Source organism: Cuculus canorus, chromosome 1 (assembly GCF_017976375.1).
Source record: "Cuculus canorus isolate bCucCan1 chromosome 1, bCucCan1.pri, whole genome shotgun sequence".
Taxonomy (NCBI): domain Eukaryota; kingdom Metazoa; phylum Chordata; class Aves; order Cuculiformes; family Cuculidae; genus Cuculus; species Cuculus canorus.
The window spans coordinates 169,915,666-169,939,194 of NC_071401.1; the positions used below are offsets into that span (position 1 = coordinate 169,915,666).

A 23,529-nucleotide genomic window follows, 5' to 3' on the forward strand; every position below is an offset into this window, starting at 1 on the left:
TAGTCATAAGGTAGAAGTACATTTTAACAAATCATTATTCTGTAAATAAAAGACAACTTTAAAACAAATAATCTGTTTTGGTGATAAAGAATTTAAAACATTTTAAAGATGACATGTTTTATGCATTATAAGTGGGTTCAAGTGTCACATTTGTGATTCTGTAGAAGTGAACATCAACTGCATATCATTATTCATATAGGTTTAGGTACTAAATTAATTTCTTGCAGTTTAAAATGTGTGCCTCATGATTAAGACTACTTTGCAAGCAACATGAAAAGCATCCTTTTGTAGATGTCAGTCTTCAACAAAGTGTTGTTTACACTGTGGATCAAATATGCAACATTAAAATGCATTATAGATGTATTACCAACTCTCATTATATGACAGAAGTGTGTCAGTGAATTTAACAGCAACAAAAAAGACAAAGATTTTCTTACCTCTTAGTTGGAAGGTAGCAGCTGTTTGAATAATTCCACAGAGAGGTAACAATGACCAACTGACTTGCACGTTTTAAAGAAAAAATGATATCAAATCCTTTGAGGATGCCATATGTTCTGGGCTTTGAGGCAGGCTGTATGCGGTGTCATAGCAATTAGACTAGGGAGTCTGCTAAAATTTTATCCAAAATGCCAGCAGAGAAGTAATTCTGGGGCCTTTTTAATTGTGAACAGAGTGATACCTATGCTCTCATTATTTGTCACAAAATAAGTTAGTTAAAGCACAGGGTTTTTTTTTTTTTTAAATCCTTTACCACAGAGAGCTTTATAGAAGTAAGCTGTTTTATTTTTTAAGAAAATATAATTGATTTTTTTTAAAAAAGAATTAAGTTTATTATCCTTTTGCTTACAGAGAGACTGTGAAGCAATGTTGCTTAGAATAATGTTAACGTCTTTTGACATTTGTGAGTGAGGTATGGAGGATGCTGAATGTGCTAAATCAGCCTCGGTAATTGCCATCAGGAGTTGGACCATTATGTGATTATTTGATCTAGCTATCTTTTCTCTAGTTTTGTATTGAACTTCTGTAGTTTGATGTAACTTCTTGCCAGACCTGTTCTGATTTAAGAAAGCCTATGGTGACTGCTTTCCCAGGCTGGGCACATACAAATAACCTGTGCTGATGTTTTGAAGATAAGTCACTCGCCAAACTTCAGCCAGCTAAAAGCAAGAGGCTTGTATCACAAAAGATATATTTGGAGCCATTAGGAAGCAGAAAGGGCTATTAGCTGAAACTGCTACAAAGATGTTTCCAGCCTGTGCAGCACAGTCTCCAGAGACCTGCCAGGACACGCAACCCTCCGTTAACAAGCTGAGAGATGGTTTGTCTGTGGATACACATATATCCCAAGCTACTATATCCATTTCGAAGCAAGGCCTTTTCTGCTGTGCAGGTCATATTATTTCTTTGCCTAATAACTGACAGCAAGATCCACAGTGGTACTTGACTGTTTTTCCAGTATCTTGGTTCTGTCTGGCAGTTCACAAAAAGCCTGTCTGACCCTCCAGGCATTTTGGCATTCAGCTTTTCTTTTATTTAAATCATGTTCCTTGTACATGTGCAAAACAGGTCTCCAGAGCTTTATAATTCCTGCTCATGGTGCTTTCTAATGCAGTATTGCTGTACGAAGTACTGTGGTTCCCAGGTACCCTTGTAGCCCCTCTCCTTCCCCCCTTTCTTCCCTAGGTTCTCATCCAAAAACACATTGAATCCTCAAATTGATCTCTGAAGTCAATAGAATTATTTAGGTTTACTGTTGTTTGATGAAGTTAAGGACTAGGAAGAGAGCCATAAAATGAAAGGCTTGCTTAAGAACCAGCGCAAAACTACTGGGATGCAGTGTTGAAGGGTTTAAGGTCAGGGATTTTGTGATCTGTTAGATCTAATATCAGGAAGAGCAGAGGAAGGGAAGAAATATCTTGTGTTTGTCTGTGATACAATGAAAGAATATAAAACTCTGAATCGATATTAACCATTCGAGCCTAAAGGCAGTACAATTTGAAGGGTTATTCATGTATTTGAGAATAAAAAGAAAAAATCTGCCTGAAGATTTTAGGTTTTGTTTTTATTTTTGAGTGTCCTTTTTCACCCTGTAAAGATAGATGTTTGAAGCTGTGAAGCTTGCTGTCGCTGAACTATTGTAGATCAATATGAATTATCATGTTAAACATAAGTAAAGAGGTCAGAGATAAGGAGCGAGTACAATTTTAAATATAGTCCTTTAGATTACCATGCTTTTTCTGGTCAGTTGAGGTACATATACATGTTTATATACACTTCAGAAGTTAAATATATAATGCTATATTTAAAAGAACACACACACATACATTCTGTTTGTTTTGTCATTGTTTTCTTTTAAATAAAAAGAAGCATCAAGTAATGCTTGTAATGTGTGGTATAACGGTGTAATTTTCTGCAAGACATTGGAATTATACACCTAGGTAAATACATCTGGTATAAAGGGAGGAAAGGAAAGCTACTTCCGTTTATTTATAAGTTAGGAGCTTCTCTATTTTTTTTCCTGCTACTGTGATGTTGTGAGCACTGACATTCCTGGAGAAGCCAGAGACTGTCAAAGTGACTGGAGACATGTGATGCTCTCTGGATCTATCTCCATGGCGGCAGTATCAATTCTTCAGAGCTACTAACAGCCAGTCAGGGTGAATCATGAAATCTGCTATTAATGGCTGTTTCTTTGAAAAAGCTTTGCTGCTGCTGCAGGAAAAAACATAGGGGTGAAGGCAGTCCTCAAGCACTTGCATTGCTATTGCCTGCTTTAACGAGCCATAGCAACCTTGAGGAGAGGATCCTGGGACATCTCAGCTCTGAGATTCCATCTGCCTTGTATCAATGGAAAAAGCCCTCATCTCCCTGCTTCTGATGGGAAGGTGGCAGCGGGAGGTGTACACTCTTGAAGAAAATGCAGTCCCAGATGGAAGGAGGGGAAGTAAGATCCTCACTGGGACGAAGACATTGTGAAATTAAAGGATTGCTTAGCAAAAGGAAATTATTCCCTTTAAGAAAGGAGTATTGCTGTTTGTCTCGATAATGTGATGGTGGACTGTCTCCATCACTTTTTACTTACGGTGTTATATGCTGTTGTCAGTCATTTTGCATCCTAAAATTGCATGCAGTCACTTTCTACTGCAAGTTATAGACCCAAAGCAATGTAGGGCAATCTAGTAAAAAGGATTAAGTGTAGGTATTGTAATATCTTCTTTGTTACACTTGAGAGGTCTTTCCTGCTGAAATTAAATTTAATTGAAGTTGCTGCCTGAATACCTTACAAGCATTGTCAGGCTGCAGCACTCCTGTTAAAGGTGGCATATGGGATGTTTTGCCAGGAGAGTCAGTTCAAAGCCATGGAGGTCATGATATTTTGGGAGAGATTTTTAAAGGACTGGCTAACTCTGAATTCAGTGAGATCCTTGACTTCAGCATTGTCTATGGTCATATACGAAACACTCATTTTGTAATAAAATGAGCAAGTAATCAGGTAAAACAGATTATGGTTTCCTATTTTACCAAGTGACCTATGCAGAAGCAGGATTGTCTCACGAAGTAGCTGGAAGGGGTCTTCCATAGCAGGTCTGATAAATGCAGGGGAGAAGTAGATGGTTGTTGGAACAGGGGAAAGTACCATCTTACCATAACAGCAGTCACGCTTACAATGCTCTTTAAAGATTTTGCCCCTTTGTCAAGAATGTAAAATGAACCTTATAATGAATGAAATATAACATTAATGTAAGTAGGCAAAAAGAGGAGTAAATGATTATGAGCTGTAATTGTCAGTATAGAGAGTGCCATACCAGTACAAATCTGGGTGGAGGTGAAGAGTAGGCATAGTATATGCATAATATTATTTTGGAAGCTGTGATTTTCATTACAGGGGTAAGACGGTCAGGCATATGCGAGAGATGAGATTGGAGTTGAACACTGTAGATCTTGCAAATCTGTAAGATTCTTTCTTTCTTTCTTAAGGTTTTTAATACCTTGCACTGTTTTACTGTTGTTACTCTGTACATCTGCTGCTTTAATTCCTGCAGCAGTTTATACTGTATAAAAAAGCACTAACTGCTTTTGCTATTACAGTTTGGTATTAACTTTATACATGCTTCTCTATGTACAATAAATTTAGATTACATAATATACTAATATGAAACTCGGTTCAAAAAGCAGAATGATGAATAAATAAAAAATGCGTCCAGTGTTTCAGCATTTATGGATACCACTTCACTTTTTGTCATTGTGAATTAACAGGTTATGTCAGGCAATTGAGAATAGAATGCAGTCAAAGTTCTTTTGTGCTGCTGAAATGTCTTCTAAGAGGGAAAATACTTTAATTAAAGAGACAGCTGAAATATTAGATCTCATTTTCCTTGCTATCTCAGATTTTTAAGTTGCCGTCTTAACCGTAAATACTCTTACCTTTTTACTAGATGTCTATTTTGCAAACCTATATTTTTCATTTAAAAAATATTAGTTTTTTAAAATCTCCTTCTGGAGATTAGGTTTAGCTTACTGATCTCGGGAAGCAAAATATGTCAGTATTAAGTCCTTGACCACCTATTCCTTGTCTGAAATTTAAACGAGTTTAAATTAGGCTTTCTATAGTACAGTCTTAAAGCAAAAGCTTACCAACAGACAGTTTGATCATAGGTTAAGACTTACATTATTTTGTTAATGTAGCTGGACATGAATGGCATAAAAATTGACCATTTTCTAAAATTTTCATATAAAGTAGGAGGTTTGTTAATGAGCTTGATTTTTTTTTTAAAATAGGTAAAACTGGTGAATTTGTTATGAGATAACCTGTACTTGTATTATTCCATACATATTTCTGCTGGGATGTCATATCCAAATTTCTGTCTCTTGGAATAATTACTTTTGAAGTGTTCTTTTGTTGCAGGACAGGTAGTCAGGGCACTTAGCACTATAGACCATCTTGTTTGTGTAATCTTGTCAGGCCTCTTTTCTCTCAGTGTCTAGATTGATCCTTTCCTCAGGTCACCCTTCATTTTTCTTTCTGTCTTATGTCTGAGAAATAAAAGAAAGAGGGGAAACCCCTTTAGCAAAAGAAGAGTAGAAAGGCCAAGACTGAAGTGAGGGATCATTGTAGAAGAGTAGTGGGAAGGGCAAAGAAGGCTTTCCTGACAGGGTCTGTCCCATAGATGGTGAAAACGAGTCAGGGCACTTGAGTAACAAAAAACTGCCATACTCGGATTTCAGGGAATCTGGTTTTGAAAGAGTCTGTTCACCACATCGTCTTCTTCCAAGTAGTAGGCTTTTTATCCTTGCAAGAGACCCGGACCATGTGCTTAACTGCCCCCCCGTCTGGACTTGAATCTGACAGCAAATAAACAGTAATTACCATATGCAGACCATCACTATTATTTTTAGTGTACATCTTTCCTTTAGCACAGGTTGCCACTGAGTTTGTGGGTGAAAGCCCAGCTACCTACATTCTGTCTTTTCACCGGCTCTTTGTGTTTAGAGAGAGAACTAGTTCTGAGGGAGACAGCTCAGCCATCAGGAAAAATGACACTGGTGATAGAATTGCTTCAGCTGCACTGGAAAAGATCATGCTACTTTGTTTTGAAAGCTATAGGAACAAAGAACTCTTTCCCTGTAATAAGGCCTGTGGCAGCTGCATTCCTCTGCGCATCATCACAGAAGGTCAGGCAAGACAAAGCAGTGGTTACTTCTCTGGGTCTTTGATAGTTCTGTCACCCTGGTTTCTAGAAATTGATGAGTCTGGCAACTCATTCATTTCTAGACACTTTAAAAGACACTGAACATTTGTTTCAGTGCCCTGTACTTCAAAATCCTAGGTGACATTTGAAGGTGACTACAAGGAAGATGAGTAGAGATGCTTCCTGCAGCAGAGTTTTTCAGCTGTTGCTTGCTTTAATAGCAAGAAGGAACTGACTTTGTACATGAATTCTTTCCTTTTGCAGATCAGAAAACACTGCGGCATTGTTAGCTTCCAGTTTGCACTTGAACATTTGCAAATTCTTGTATTTGGAATTGATAAAATCTCTATGTCCAAGATATTCTCCTTGCTAGTAGTCTTGCAATTAAAAAAGAATTAGAAAATAAAAAGAAAGACTAGCATATCAAATCTTGCAGGGCCCTGCTTTTCATTCTGGAATACCAGTGTGGGAGTCTTGCTTTGGTTTCAAATTCCCAAGGAACTCCGCATTGCGTATGCTCTTCAACTTTTAACAACTCCTACGTTCTTGTAGCAATGGATTGAGAAATTTCAGAGTTTATAGTAATTTCCCTTTTCCTTATCTCTGATATTAATATATATATTTTTAAATTATTGAGTAGATTTGCTTTTCTCAATCATTTCGGGCAAAATTTGCTCTCAACTACACATCTTGTTCACTCCCTTCTGTGCCAGTGACTTTTGCAACTGCTGCACATGAGACTTCTTTTGAAAGCTTTAACTCTTGCTTATCTGCTTGAAAACATTTTTGGTTAATGGCTACAGTGAAGCTGACTCAAACTAGAGGTTGCTGTTTCTACCCAGCTGTGTATGCAAAGGGAGGCTGTGAAGATGTTGCTAGTGGAGGTCGTTTAATAAAAGTCTAGATAGGCTTTGGCTGGGGAAAGGACTGGTGCAGGTAAGGGCTTGGGGCAAGGTTAGGACTGAGTGTACTGCTGGGACTCCTCCTTGTGATTGCTTTGTCATTCTTTGGTTTTGCCTCATCATTATTTGATTTTGCCTCATCATTCTTCATTCTTTGGTTTTGCCTCATGTTGCTTGGGACCAGGCAAAGGTTTCCAAGACTGTTGGCTTTTGTACTGGCATAGTTCAGTGATTCAGTAATAAGCATTAAGCCTACATCTCTAAGTTATCAAATGAATGCTCTGAAGGCTCTTTATCAGTTTGAGGAGGGTAGAAGCATGGTGTGGACAGGAAGGGCTTGTTGCTCAGTTGATGTTTTATTTGACAAATAAACTTGGATACAGGTGCAGTTCCCACCAAATTTTAAATCTCTTCAACAAAAGAGGTGTGTGTGTGAGAGAGAGAGGGTAGGACTCAGGGTATATGCACATTAGTAAAATGATTTTGCAAATGTTTTGCTTCTGTGCTTCTTGATAGATGGCATCATATTGCTGACTCTTGGAACTGCTTGTCATGGGAAGGGAAGAGACCAGACTATGACTAACAACTAGTGGTAAGTAATTTTTCTTTGTGTCAGTAAAATTGAATAATAGAGCAGCATACAGAAGCATAGCAAATGCTCCTTTTGTAAGTGGTCAGTTTCTAATACATATTTGTCATTTTAATTGAGTAACACTTTTTTTTTCAGCAGTAACAAACCCACAAAGATTCTGGCTGCGTCCAGGAAAGGCGTAAAGAGAGACAAATTAATTAATCTTAATCCTGTCCAGTGTGAAAGATTTTATATATAATCACTATGATCTCTACTCTGACTCTTTAATCCAGGGTCCTGGGAGCTGAATAGCAATTCTGACCATGCTAGAATGCTTCTGCAAATCTGTATTGAGACATCTTTTGCAAAGATTCCCTTTGAGCCCCCTCCTGCCAGACCTCTGTAAGTCTCTGACCTGCACAGTATCAGCTCTGAGCTACCTATAGTAGATGTCGCCATTGTCTGAATTTGTAATTATGTAGTACAAATGTAAGGAATGAGATTATGGACTTCACTTCTGCTGGAGAAGATGTGTTCTGTTTCCTTGAGTTTTGTAGACAAGGTTAGGTCAATGTGGCTTTGTTGGTTTTAGGGTTGTGTTTTGGGTTTTATTTATTTTTTTCTTTAATAATGCTGAATTGAATAACAGTATGGGAGCTACTTAATCTCCAATTGATGATTCTGTGGAGGGCAGAGCTGACAGCTCCTAGAGTTTATATTCTAGCCAGGAGCATCCCAGTTTCTTCAGGTTATATTTACCTAGGACCTACATGGGATCCTTGTAAATGCTGTGTCATTTCTATTGGTACATGTTAAGTGTCTGTTTCTTGTGCATTCATCGTGTAAGAAACTTTACCAGATGCAACAGAGGGAGGAAGGAAGATATGCAATGTGTTTCTTGGTCTATCTTGCCTTCTATAGAGAAAGCAGGATCATAGGTTTAATTTCATATCATCTGAATGCTAAATCTGTCTTGGTTTGATAGAGATAGTTAAGATACATTAGGTTAGCTCTCCAGCTGAGTGCAGGGGTACTTCTTCTCATACAATACAGGAAAACAATTTCGTTCCTTTTCTAGGACAGAAAAGGGAGATATAAACATTAGAAAGCCTGTGAAACAGATGGTGATTTAACTGGTAAAGTTATTGCAGATAGGATAGCAGTCATTCAGACAGAAGATGTGCAAATCATAATAGCTTCTCAGGTGCATATGCATGATATGAGCTGTGTTGCAGAGCAGGTCAAGCAATCAGTTTTACATTCATATTCTGGGCCTCAGTCATTTTTGTTAGATCACTCTCCTGTGAGCGGCTTATTCCATCAGGGCATAAAAATTTATTCTCAGATGAAGAATGTCTGCTTGGCAAAAGAGGCAGGAAATTCAGAACTGGTTTGACCTGTTTCTAGATGACCAAGATAAAGTTACATTTAGTCTAGTTGGTATATGATGGTGGTGACATTCTTTAAAATACAAATGGAGTTTTTAACTTTAGGAAGGCAACAAAAATGTTGCAGGTATTTTTGTGTGGAAAAATATCCCTAATATTCTTCTGCTGTTCTCTCATGTTTATAAAGTGCTTTGCATGAGAAATATCCTAGTTCACTGTTTAAGTTTTTATGTATAGGTATGGACCTACCTATTTTGTGTTCTTTGTAGAATCTATTCATTAGCACAAAGTCATATAGATGAGTCTTAAAGTTCTATGAATACAGAAGGAAAAAGAACACTTCCAAATATTGAATCTAGTATAAATTGATGTACCATCATCTCCTTGAAAGTACAGAAAGCCTGTGGCAGGAACTTTGATCTTTTGCACCTTTCTTATTATCTCTTTGGAGTGTCAAGACTCAAAGTGTGTGATGAAAATGTCAGTTGCAATGTTATCCTTTTTTGTGTTGATCACTTTCAGCAAGATTTATTCAGCAAGTGAACCCGTTTCTTAATCCCAGGTCATTTTTTAAGCACTAAATCCTTTATCCCTTTTTTCTGTGTAGCTGCCAAAATTTCCTCCTGCTACAATGACAGTGATCATGCATTCTTGAAAGAAAATGTACTTTTTTAGTACAAAATGTAGAACAGGTGTTATTATGCATTTTAATATAAAGTTCTGCCTCATTTTTTTTTTTTTTAAAAGAAGATTAGCGGTGCTCTCTGTGATGAAAGAAAAGTAAATTGAATTTAATATCAGTGAATATTTTACTGACTGTCCTACCAACTCACAAATGGTTCAATAAAATTTATCAGGAGCTGTGGAAGTATTTCCAATCTGTCTGGAGAAGTACTACTGTAACAGAAGATTTTGACAAAAAACGTAGATCAGGCTTCAGGTTTTGAGCAGGAACTTTACTTAGCCTAGTTTAAGGTCAGAACTGACAGGTGGGAGGATTGTAGTTCCAAGCTATTTCAGGTAGAGGATGATCTAGAAAATCTGAATTAGTCTTAGATGTGGGGATACACGTGCATGCCTGTAACAAATATATGCCTTCTCAAATTACAGTCTCGGGTAGCGTTTTGTTAGTGCTTCCAGGTTTGGCGTACTGCAGACATGTGGGAGTAACATAACCGAAGAACATCTTCCTTGACTGTGAAACGACTCTATCACATTTCAGGAGGTTAGAAAAGCAGAGTGTTCAAGCCTTGCTTGCGCCATCGTGCCACTCTGGCTCCTAGATGTAACCACCTGCAGGGAATAGAAGAAAAAGGTGCACTAGGGAAGGTCTAGAGAGGCTAGCAAGCTGCCTAGGACTTTGATTTCATCCTTTACTGGATGCAGGGGGAACAATAGTGACAAAGGACGAGGATAAAGCTGAGGTGCTTAATGCCTTCTTTGCCTCAGTCTTTAATAGTAAGAAGAGATGTTCCCTGGGTACTCAAACTGCTGACCTGGTAGACAGGGAGGAAGAGCAGATCCAAGAAAAAATTGTTAGAGACCTGCTAGGCAAATTAGACATTCATAAGTCTATGGGGCTGGATGAGTTTTACCTGAGGGTATTAAGGGAGCTGGCAGAGGTGCTTGCCAAACCTCTTTCCATCATCTACCAGCAGTCCTGGCTGACTGGGGAAGTTCCATTGGACTGGAGGCTGGCAGATATTTCACCTATTTACAAGAAGGGCCAGAGAGAGGATCTGGGGAGCTACAAGCCTGCCAGTCTGACCTCAGTGCCAGGGAAGGGCATGGAGCAGGTCATCTTGGGTGCCATCTCACAGCACATACAGGACAACCGGGTGATCAGGCCAACTCATTGTGTGTTTATGAAAGGCAGGTCCTGCCAAAATAACCTGATTGCCTTCTATGACAAGGTGACCCACTTGATGGATGAGGGAAGGGCTGTGGATATAGTGTACCTGGGCTTTAATAAAGCCTTTGAAACCGTTGCTCACAGTATCCTACTTGAGAAACTGGCTACCATTGGCCTGGACAGGTGCACCCTCTGCTGGGTTCAAAACTGTCTCTATGGCCGGGCACAAAAAGTGGTGGTAAATGAAGTTAAATCCAGCTGGAGGCCGGTCACAAGTGGTGTCTCCAGGGCTTGGTGCTGGGTCCAGTCCTATTTAATATCTTTGTCAGCAACCTGGGTGAGGGGATTGAATGCACCCTTAGCAAGTTTGTGGATGACACTAAGCTGGGAGGAAGTGTCGATCTGCTGGAGGGTAGGGAGACTCTACAGAGGGATCTGAACAGGCTGGACTGGTGGGGTGAGGTTTAACAAGGCCAAGTGCAGAGTCCTGCACTTCAGACACAAAACCCCTGTGCAGCGCTACAGGCTTGGGAAGGAATGACTAGAAAGCTGCCTGACAGAGAAGGAGCTGGGAGTGTTGGTCAACAGTGACTGAACATGAGCCAGGAGCATGTTCAAGTGGCCAAGAAGGCCAACAGCATCTTGGCTTGTATCAGAAACAGTGTGGCCAGCAGGACCAGGGAAGAGAATCTGCCGCTGTACTCTGCGCTGGTGAGACCGCACCTCAAATACTGTGTTCAGTGTTGGGCCCCTCACTATAAGAAAGATATTGAAGTCCTGTAAAGTGTCCAGGTGAAGGGGGTGGAGCTGGTCAAGGGAGTGGAGCACAAGTCTTATGAAGAATGACTGAGGGAACTGGGGTTGTTGAGCCTGGAGAAGAGGAGGTTGAGGGGGGACCTTATCGCTCTCTACGACTATCTAAAAGGAGGTTGCAGAGAGGTGTGTGTTGATCTCTTGGCTCAAGTGATAGGACATGAGGGAATGGTGTCAAGATGAGTCAAGGGAAGTTTAGATTCGATATTAGGAAAAAATCCTTCACAGAATGGATTATCAAGCACTGGAACAATCTGCCCAAGGGGATGGTTGAGTCACCATGCCTGGAGGTGTTTAAAAGGCAGGTAGATGAGGTGCTTGGGGACGTGATTTAGTAGTAGGCAGGTACGGTTGGAGCTGATGATCTCTAAGGTCTTTTCCAGCCTAATGATTCTATGAAAATAGATAGCTGCAGAGGTAGCCATGATGAATAAAAGTGACAAAGGAGATATGACTAGAGTAGGCTTCCACTTACATATGTGGAAGTTGGCAGACTAGGCATGTAAGTGGAAGACAGAGTGAAAATTAACTATTTCTTTTTCCCAATAATTCCCATCCTAGACTGCGGAAAAGAATTAGTAGATGTTATTGTAGGACCAGCAAAAAAGGTAGAAAATGGGCATATAGCAAATCTACCACGCATGTTCTAAAAAGAAAAATTTAAAGAAAGCCTGAGCAAGGCAATAGAACACAGTCTACATGAAATATATTTATTTAAGATTTGAAGATAATGCAAAGTGAGACAAATGCTGCAGGGGTTCCTAGAGGTACATTATACCAAGTGGAGAAAATATAGTTTTTTTGTTAAATTTAATGGATTTCTAGACCAACGAGGCATGGTTGACATCATCTGTCTGTACTGGATACCTGGAAGTTAATATCTGGATAGTAATAGGAAAATTGGAAAAGTGAGGATCAGTATAAGTAAAATATGCAATTAGCAAAATGAGAAACAGCACTGGTTACTGTTGAATGAGAAAGTACAGGATTGCGTAGGTATCACTAGTGAAATTCTTGAAGGATGAGCCTTGTGGTCAGTCTTAAATTTTTCCTCACGTGTCTTGGACATTGAAAGTGAGAGCAAGTTGATAAAATTTGTTGATGAGGGAGAAGGAGGAGTTGGGTCAATTAGTTGATAACTGAACAACCAAGTCACTATTATTATGCATTGACTGGAAAGGGGGATGAAAGAAGAAGAACAGCTGGAATTTTGCTTTTCAAAAATTTAGGGTCCTGACTATACTCCTCACATGTCCTGTATCCCTCAGGAGCTTGAACTCCAACAATGCGTGGTCACTGCAGCCCAAGGCTGCCTCCAGTCTTGATGTAACGAATGAGCTTGCTTGCACCGGTGACCATCAGGTACAGTATTGCATCCCCTCAGTTTGGGAGGTCTGTTAGCTGGGTTAAGAAATTATCTTCTATACTCTCTAGGAGTCTCCTGGATCGCCTACAGCTTGCTGTGCCACTTTTCCAGCATACATCGGGGTGGTTGAAGTCCCCTAGTAGGATGAGAGCTTGCGAGCGTGAAGCCTCCTTTAGGCTTCATTGGTTGGCTCTCCTTGATCAGGTGGCCTAGAGTATACACCAACCACAAGGTTCCTGTGTTACCTGGGTCTTTTATTCTCATCCATAAGCTTTCAACCTGTGAATCTGCAAACCATGGAATGTTTTGCAACATAGGCTTGCATACCTCTGCAAATGGAAGCAGAACATTTTTCCTGTAGAATCAATTTACGAGAACAAATCAGAGAAAATTGGAGAGAAATGGTACAAAGGGGAGACTGAGAGAAGGGTGGTGCAGATAAGGAGATAGAAGGAGGCAGGATATCACAAAGATGGAAGGAAAAAAAGGATAAAGATAAGCAGGAATAAGGGATATGCAAAGGGAGGGGCTGAAAAAAAGGGTGAGAGGGAAGACAGGCAGACAGGAGGATGCGCGTGAATGCTTGTAGGAGTTGCTGAGAAAAGGCTCATGTTCACAGCAGAAGGAAAGGAAGGTGCATGATGGATGCACATACTGGGGGAGGGGGAGAGGCAGTGAATACGCACAGCAGGAGGGAGGAGAGAGAGATGGCAAACATGCATATAGGAGTGGTGGGGAGAAATAGTGGATGTACACAGCAGGGAGAGAGCAAGTGAGAGAGAGACAGCAGATGCACTCAGCAGGGGGTAGAAATGCATAGAACGAGGAGGGGGGAGCAGCACAAGGAAAGTATCAAAAATTTGCAAGAAAATTAAAAAATAAGAAATCATAGAATTCATTATTTGAATATTTATCACCGTTTCACACAGGAAATCAAGAGACTTTAAAGACAATTTACATTGGTTAAAAAATTTAAGCACTTCAAATGTTAATAGTGTTTGGTTTGGAATAAGACTATGCTTGACTTAATGAATTCCTCTTTACATTTGCAGCGAAGCAGATGTCTGCTTTCTGTGTCTGACAGGGGACCCGATCCATTGCTTTTTGACATCAATAGGACTGTGGCTCTTTCGAGGGCATATGTTTATCTTGTTAATGTGATCAGATCAACCAGCCTGACTTCTCTGCTGTGGTCTCGTGCAGGTGAAGAATGTGAGCGGGAAGTATCATCAACTAAACTTTGTGAAATCTAACAGCTGTTGGATGCCTCTTGATACCTTTATGTGTATTTGGGCACTGATCCCCATTAATCAGTGCAGCACACTATCGAGAGGAGGTTTCTGTGATGTGCATCTGTGTGTGGCTTGTAGAGGTACTTGACATCAGCCCAATGGCATGGACAGCGTTAGGGCACGTTGATGATAAGTATAAAGCAGCATAAATAACAGAAGTCAAACAGAGAATCAAATCAAGATTGTCCACAAGCTGTCCCTTAACCAATATTATTTTTTTTCTTTCATAAGATTAGATGATGTTCATAATTTCTCATTTTTTTTGTGGAAAATATACAAGAAAGCTCCAACAATATTTATGAGTATAACATAACCCCCCACTGGTATGCATACGGAGAAAGCACTGGCGTTGGAGTGATTTTCTTATTACAACTGTTCATAACGTTGCTCCTCTGTGACTCAGCTGACAATTTAGTAGACAATCTATAAAGGAACAAAATAGCATGGAAAAAATGACTCAAAGGGAGACACTTCTCACTCATGAAGAGACAATTTTGATACAGATAAGGCATAAGAAACTGAAGGCTGAAGAAGCTGTTCCTTAACAAAGCAGGGTTTCCTAAGGAAACAGGAGAGGGGGCTTCCATGTGGAAGAAATGAGGAGTTGCTGGAAAACTTGGCCTCTCGTGACTGTTTTCGTGGGTGAGATTACAGGAATGCACTTAAGAAGGGCAGCAGTGTTGTCTGATAAGAAAATGTTCTCTCCTTCAAATGCTTTATACCCTCTAAAACAATTTATTCCCATTGGTGTGAGAAAGGTCCCACATAGCTCTCATTGCAAGTTTTTAAAGGGAGAATTACCAGTGTCCAAATTCATGGGACAAAATAAGTGTAGACAATGTATCCATGCAGATCAATGCCTTTGATCAGGGAATGAATATGAGGCTTTTATAGCCTCAGTGGAAAGTAAAAGTATACCAACCTGATTACTCTAAGTTGGAAATGTGGCCAAAGACATGCTCAAAAAGCAATAAGTGCACTGAATTCCTCCTTTCCATATTCTTCTTCTAAAAGGTCAGAGAGAAAAGAGTGTTTTTTTCTTCAAGTTTCATTTAACCTCTGCAATATGTTCTGTGTTTGCTGCTTCCTTCCTACAGTGTAAGGGGTTTTGAGGAGTGCTGTGCCCTCTGGCCAAGGAGGCTTAGCAAGTAGGAGACAAGGTGAGTGAGATATGTGGGTTTCAAGAAAGACGACGTATACATCAAGGACTCATGTCAAAATGGCAATACTGTGGGCTACGCTGTGAAATTAGGAAGTCCTAGACAGGTCTGTTTATCTCTTGTCCAAATCTGGAAGGATTTCACTGCCTCCTTCCTTCTGCCATAGTGAGGTCTGTGCGTGATTTGACAAGTGATGTGGAAAAGTAGGAAGGGGGAGACTCCAGCCACGAGAACTTGGCTTTTTGTGTAAGTGGAACCAGAAATAAATATGGAGAAAAGTGAAGTGGTAGACTGATGTATTCAATTATATTTTAATGCATCTGAAAGGATGATTGAGGGACAGTTGGTCTTTCTGCTTCTGCATACATTGGTACCTGATCTGAGGGTCCATTAGTGCTCTTAGTGTAAGTGCCTGTAAACAACCTTCCCCCAGCCTCCTCCTAGCTCAGCATTGTGAGTTTTCTGTCTTTTTTTTTTTTCTGAACTGGATTGGTAGGAAGGTTTTGCTTAGACACTACTGTAGTGGGGAGAGGTTTGGTCTGAAGTGCTGTCATAGCCGTCTCCATCCTCAGAGGTCCTATTCTCTGATAGCATCAGCCCAGGCTTTTGTCACTCTGTGCCCTCACACCATTTTGGCATGGCATTGTGGAGTCGTTTGAATGTACAAAACAAATGCTGATGAATGTGAGTTTTCTCTTGTGCGTATGTGCAGTGATGTTTCTGGAGCGCTGCTGTGGTTGAAGCAGAGGGATGGCTTTGTGCTGCTCCCATGGGCCCTGTGCGAAGCCTTCTGAAGCTGGTGGGAAGATGTGTCTTCAAGCTGGGCTCAGTATACATAAGACATTAAATGGTTACCTTTGAAATGCTAAAAATAGCTAAGGTATTCATATTGATGACATAAGAAGTTTTGTCTCCCTTCTTAGATGCTTTAAATTTCTATGCGATGTTCAAAGGGAAGAAATCTTGTAAGTTTGAATAGGACTTGGAAAAAAATCTCCCTTGGCATTCCCATATTCTGTTTTGTAAACACTGTCAGCCTGGGAAAGCAAGGATTATCTTGGGCTATTCAAGTGTGACAAAACAAGCTGAATCTTATTGTCAGAAAGGAAAAAAATGAGACTAAAACATAGGGGAATCAGTAAGTGGTGGTGATTTGGAAATCCAGTATATATGGTGTCAGTGGGTCTTTTTGTAAAAGCAAAAGCTTAGATCAGAATTTCAGATGGGTGGAAGGTGATAACTGCGAAGCAAACATTGCTGCTAAACAGAACCCGTGTATGAGTGTTGTAGTACCACGAGCACAATTCAGTTTTAGGTACCGTGATTGCTCTATAATTCTGATGAAATTTTTGCTTCTCAATAAGTGTTATTTTATTGTATTTTAGGACATACTTCTATGTTAATAGCACAAGAAGGTGTATTGTGAAATATATTCTACTGCATATGTAAGGAACACCTCATAAAAAATATCTTGTTTATGAAATGACTACTATGAAGACTTCCTTGGAGGGACAAGCATGAGAAATACATACATATATACACACACACAAACACACACACACATATATATATATATATATATGAGAAATTCTAAAACCTTTCTGGTTTTCATCAGCCACTCTATTGAAATTAATTTTATAGAATATCAAATTAGATGCTGTTTGTTTAACTATTTGAACTGTAGGGGTTACATGCCAGATAAAGAACAGTGTTGTGAATATAAAATAGTTCAAAATCAAGTCATTTTAAAATGAGAATGGAAACTGTGAGAAAAGCTTAGTCCCCTTCAGCTCTGATTAGTGCCTGTGTGATACTTAAAGGGATAGACTTGAATATTAATATCGTTGATGCGTCCTAGCTGAAATATTTTCTATAAAAATTAGAATTAGAAGACGTAAAGCATAAATCACATCTCATTCTGTCATTTCAAAATATGTTCTGGTTTTTTTGGTGTTTTTTTTAAGGGGGGGGGGTGTTGTTTGTTTTTAACCAGCATTAGCAATGTTCTGATACTGTGATTTAAATTATCCTTCATATTCAGGATTAAATTAGAGGACCTCATCTGGATGTTGATTGCAATTTTGCTGCTTTTTGTTTAGGACCACATAGTCTGCAGACACTAAAGCCTCTTTCTTCTGCTTGTGGGTAGGAAGAAAAAAACCAAAACAAACCCAAACCACTGAATCCTCACATGTGATGAAAGGCTGGAAGGAAGAGATGGAGAGGAAGAGAGCAGAAAATACAATGACAGGTAGGGGAAAAGAGCGATGAAATGCAGCTGAATTTCTGTGCAATTATGCAGCACAAACTGAGACTTACGCAGCAACGTGACAAAAATGTCAATTATGACCATATCACTGCTACATAACTAAAAGGAAAGGCCTGCTCAGCTCCTGTGTTTCTTGATATATAGCAATGTATTGTATGCAATGTCTGGATTTCAGTTACATTACCAAAGCTGAATTTAGATAATGTCATAATTGCAAGTATATCACAAAGAAAGAAAAAAATAAAAAGTTTATGTATGCTTTCAGACCTATCTGACCGTCCACATCTCATTTGACAGTCTAAAGCAGTTAGAACGTAAGACACAATTTCCAATCTTTCTTTTAAACATGCATTCTTAGTAGAGTTTTTTGGTGTACATCATATAAATTAATGATATAATATGCACAAAATGTATCTTAGTGAACTTATTTTAAAATATTGTTTTGGATCTGGTCCTTTTTATTTTTATTTCAATAGTAATTCTGATTATAGGTTCTGAGAATTTTCCTTGATTCTGTTTTAATTTCTTCTTCACCTAGTTATTGCATTAAATCAGTAAGAACCTTCCTTTCCTGACGTCTTTTGTCTAGGGGCTTGTCATAAGAGTGCATGATGACAGAATTCAGAACATCATCATCTTTCTTTATTGGTTTTCTTGTGACAAGTCTTTAACAGAATCTAGAAACAATCAGTATGTTTGAGAAATAAATTAGACTTCCCTCCCATAGGATTATTTTTTAAAAATTGTCGCAATGTTGACTTCCAGAAATACACTAAATAGGAAAAATCATGTTTAAGCTCTAAGAATTGCATGGCATCTACATGATCTGCAGCGGATTGGAGTAGGATGGTAGCAATAGATTGTATTTAATATTGGTCTATTAATTACTTATACCATATTAATATATCAGATTCAATTCTGATAAACTCAGCTTTCTTTTTTGCTGAATGTACTCCCATTTCTGAAAGGAGTTAAAAATAAATGACTGTTGTAGGTAAGGTAAAATCTGACGTTGGGCACATTCTTAAAATTACATTCTTGAAAAACTACATCATAGGGCTGCAAAGGCCTTATTTACATGAACATCATCTTGGCCACATGTGTAGCTTCTCAGAGAGAACTTTCAAGTTAGAAATTTAGGGGAATATTATATGTTAGATTTTCTGAACAACTCTTCCTTTAAGTTATCCCTACAAAGAAATCCTTTTAAAATCTTCCTCCTACTGATTCAATCATATCAAATTGAAGTTGATAAAAATATTGCTGCATTATTGGTAAATTTCTTTTCCCTAACGAGACAAAATATGTTTTTTACAGATGAAGTATAGTTGTATGATGGAAGTTGTATCACACGAATATACTTATATGCATATCTCAGCCCAGCTGAGATGATGAAGTGTGTCTTGTATCTTAATTTTGTTTTCATCAGGAAAAGTAAACAAATGAAGCAACAGAAATAGATCTTGATCATATAGTAGCCAGTTAAAATGTATTTAAAAAACACCCTCCCACCCTGCAAACGCTCAAGATGTAATCCAGTTAGTCAGCAAAGAAAATCATGACTGGGCAAATTGCTTCATTCCTCCTTGGAAAGTTAAGGTTAACATATTTCATGATTCATCAAGTCAATGTGTTGTCTTTAGTGTCTTGTTTAGGCTTTACTACATTACTCACAGGAAAATACAAGAACTATTTTATTGGATGATAATAAAGTAATCTATCTGTTAAGAGACATTCTTCTTAACCTGTAAATAAATACCTATTTGGCTTCTCTCTTGAAGGATACGCTTTATCATCCGGGCAAAAAGAAAAGGTGTAGTAAACTTCTTGGCTTCTGTCATGTCTTGTGGCATTCAACTCTTTCAACTAGATTTGCATAATAAAAACAAGTGTTTCTTTTCAAGAGGCTAAAAATGGATTACTACATTAAAAAAATATATTTCGTGTGTGTGGTGAGAAGAAATAGCCACTCATGTTTACTCTTCACTGTGTGTATGAATATTTATTTATTTACATATTTTTACCTACGGAAACCCTAACTCACGAGACTCCTGGCCAACTGTGTCTCAAGTAGAGAGAAGGAATCCCGTTATGTCCTGTATTCTGTGCTGTTTGGTTTTTGCTGTCAGTCAAGGCAGGTCAGTTTTCTAATGACACAATGAAAAATGATGGACATAAGGAATGGGAATAAAGAAGGCAAAAACCTGTTAGTATGCCTTTCTAAATAACTGTTAGGAATAGTGTTTCAAATGTTCAGTGCGATATTGTATCACCCTAAATCACACAAAAATTTTGGAGAGAATACAGGAAAATCTGAGCATGAAAACCATGTTTAAAAGAAGAAATACAGAAAGGTTGAAATTATCTTGTCTTCAAAATGATGATTTTGATAGTTCTTGTTAGCCTTTTTTTCATAACAACAGAATATTGAGCAAAACAGTAAGGTGATAAATTCCAAATGTTTGAAAGAGTTCTGCCAGAGGGCTGCCGTGGTATAGTGCTGAAAATAAATTGAATGAATAAAATGTGATGTAGTGGAGAATAGTTAACACTATTCCCTTTTCAGCCTTTAAAAAGGGAAATATAGTTCTAATTTACTTTGGATTTCAGAATATTTTTTTCTTAAGTATTTTATCAAATGGTCTTAAAGAAAAATCTTTGAAAGTGTACCTAGATGATTTTCTGTATGAGGGTAGGCTGGACAGGCTGGAACTTTTAAGCACAGAAGAGGTACATGTGAGGGAAGTGCAAAGGAGATTAGTAGGGACTAGCTGTTCATCCTCTTCCATAAGAACCATTGGAATCCAGTGTAATTATGACAAAGTATGCTTAGGCAGGGGAAAAAAATCCCCATACAACCAAACCAGCAGTGTACAAAAGTACAAACTGATTGAAAAAGAGACCAGAAAATCAACAGAGAACTGGCTAATGAGTAGCTATTAAACACAATGTTGTGGATGCAACCTATGACTTGGGAGATATTAGCCTCATTTATTTGATGACAGGCATTTTGCATGTTCCTTCATGCTGCTAGCTATGGAAAATGGGCTACATACTAGATGCACTAATATTCTGGTCTGTGATTGCATTTTCTAGATTTCTAATTTGTATATGGCTCTATGTACAAAACCCCTCACATTAATCTTTTCTTTTTTTTCCGGAACCTAACAAAGATCCAAAATCACTTGCTGTAGTGTATCCCCAAACATACTCTGCATAAAATATAGGTTGTTGTACAATTTGTTGATGCCTTTTTCTACCTGATAAAGGTACGTTGCAATATCAAGACCGAAGGTGATAGTGTTTTACTGCTAAACTAGGTAGGCACAATAATATTAACAATTGCTCTTGTTCTGAAAAATACTTTAGGATATGATGAGGAGGAATGTTTTCAAAAGTCAGCTTTCTGTACCTTAAGGAGCATTTGCATGAAAATTTCTAGTGACGATTACACTCCTGTTACATTCTGCCTAGCTACTGGATTGCATTACTGAGTGGTAAATGAACCTCTGGGAGTGTTTTAACATGTGCGTTCTTGATAGGAAGCAATATCTTTCTGTATCCCTGATCCAGACTGATTAAATAAATGCGTTGTGGAGTTTTGAGTAATTAGTTGCACTCTGTTTATGAATCTATGTCTCTGCAATTTTCTTTAAACATAAACAACTCTCTGGTTGCTTCCAACATTTTGACTTTTCTCTTCAAAATTCATTGGCAGAAGAATACTTTCTCCTGTCTTGCAAGTGCTTAGTTGCTTGTCATCCTATCCAACTTGTCATTTTCTGAGAGCCTGGTTGGGCAGCAGTCAGAACAGAAGCCTGTTTTTGGGGGGCCTTCTGTATATTGGGCTACAAATGAAAGAAAGGTCCAGTTTATATCCATTATGTTATATTTTTGACTAATAAACTTTTGCCTTATTAAATTTCTTATAGCGTACTTATTTAAATGTAAAATGTAAAAATCTTTGTTAGGCAATTCACATACAGATTCAAACACAACAATCTTTGAAAAAGTACATAAAGTACATAGAGCATATATATAAAGCATAATCATTATCAAATGTAGAAACAGTAAATTAAAAAGTAGTTTCTAGGATATAGATCTGACTCTTCAGAAAACCAAACCTATTTGGGAGATATTAGTGAATTTATACTTCTAAAGAAACTAAAAGCTTAAGGAGTCACCTGCTAGATGCACATAAGAGATAACATAATTGTCTGCTACATATAACTTCAATTTAGCAGCAGAGACAAAGATAACAGTTTTGTACACTTATTTGAGCAGAACATTTAGGGTTATACTCAATTTTCAGTGCATATATTTAATTGGCCTCTGAACTGAAAGTGAAGCATATGCCTATGTGGTTTGCTTGAATACTGGTGGACCCCAAGACACTTGAATGCTTCTGTGTGCTTAGGCCTAATCAAGAAGCGTATCTGGAATGTAGGATGTTTCTAGCAGAATCTAATATGTTATTGGTTTGACAGATCGCAAAGTCAATTTGGTTTTAGCACAACTGTGTGTTTTTGCTGAAGCAGTCTTCTTTGACTTCTAGAGTTTTATGCTTGTGCAAGAACTCTCTTGTATCCCTTTCCTTTTAAAAAGAAAAGCAAATTTGAGAAAAAAAAACAAACAAAGCTCCAATAATATCCACCACAAAACCTAAAAGACATGGAACAACTCCTGGTTAAATCTTAAGGGAAAAACTGTGCTTTGTTCCAAGGTTAAAAAGGAAAATTGAAGTAAAAAAAGGACCAGTTAATAGAATGTAGGATGTTCAGGTAAAATGAAATCAAGTTTCATCTGTGATGAAGAAGATACCCACTGTCTAGCAAGCACAGTCTGAAGAAGACATAATAAATAATAACTTCTCTATTCTTGGGTTATTAGGATAAAACTGCAGATAAAGATATGTATATAACAGAAGCTTCAAAAGCTTCAAATCTGATGTGATAAATGATTTGGAGTACAACACATTAGCTTAGATTTTAATGTTTGTAAAATAAATGAAACAATACATCTATATGCCAAAGCCACATTATCGTAAACGTATTTGGCAAAACATAAGACATAAATTGCACTTAAATTTAGTAATCTGTGATGATATGCTTGAATGTATCTTCGTGATTAAATGTGAACAATTGCTCCTTTAAGGTAAAGGTCTGTGTACGTGTGATTAATCAGATTGAAATGACAGGGTGGACAGCTCATGCCGTGCCTAGTTATCAGAATGATTGATTTCAGTCAATGCTACTGGATGAAAATATATCTGTTAATAACTACAGCTCCAAAATTCCTGATGTCACCGATAGCACAAATCACTTCTCATATTCTGTATTATCTGCCTCATTTGCAGATACGGAGCATACAAACTGATCCATTGGAACGCAAAATTATAATGTACAGATTTATGCAAGAGGGATGACTGCAAAATGTGTTGCAGGAGTAGTGCAAGAAGCTGAAAATTGCTGCTGTTGTAGCTGTCATAGGCACATTATTTTCTTTGCTATGTGTGGAGTTTTTGCTGTCAGACTTTTATCCTGCAGATTGTTTGTGCTGTACCTCTCTTCCTGCTTAAAATAGAAAATCAGCCACTGAACCTGGATGCTATTAAGTGTTCTTAGAATAGTTCTTAACTAAGTTTGTTGATTTGCACTTTCTGATGAAAGAACATTTGGTTGTTTATTGCAGACGCTGAACAAACATGTTGTTTCAAAATCAACAAATGAGGTTACAAATTGCATTGCATCAACAGAATTGTTTACCATAGGTATATTGCTTGCCATATAATATTTAGCTATTTAGTTGGTTTGTTTTTATTTTGAAAGATCTGGAGTTTATCTTCATCAAATATTGTCTTATCTGCATTTTGCAGGGGTTAGCAGGGAATGTGGGTGTCTTAAGGACCTTGGAGGATGAGAGGACAAAAAATAATCTTATGTATGCTTGATAGTATGCCCTGTTCTTGCATTCTCTCTTTACTGCTGCGTGTAAGAATCTGCCCTGTCCATTTGTATTGCTTCCTTTTCTCCCTTTTCCCATCTGTTTGAGGTGTGCGGCACTCAAAGGTGGAATAATATTTTGTCCCCCTCTCCCCTCGGCCTCTCATGTCCATAAACTGCAGAATGAGCACAGGACCGAGAGAAGTGTAAAACCTTTTACATCAATGCTAACTGCTTCTCCTCCTCCCCCCCCCCCCCAGCAGTTCACCCCTTGTTGATCTAAA

The 23,529-nt window shown here is 38.3% G+C and overlaps 1 long non-coding RNA gene across 2 annotated transcripts in view; it reads left to right on the forward strand.

Annotated features, from left to right (window-relative positions):
- LOC128854231 (uncharacterized) overlaps positions 1 to 23,529 on the forward strand; it is a 50,604-nt gene that overhangs the window by 22,426 nt on the left and 4,649 nt on the right. The window contains exons 2-4 of one of the 2 annotated variants that reach the window (XR_008453208.1): positions 7,109 to 7,184; positions 7,457 to 7,565; positions 17,184 to 17,285. This is a non-coding gene — a long non-coding RNA (uncharacterized LOC128854231). The remainder of the gene's footprint in view (positions 1 to 7,108; positions 7,185 to 7,456; positions 7,566 to 17,183; positions 17,286 to 23,529) is intronic. The other variant, XR_008453209.1, reaches the window with a different exon arrangement.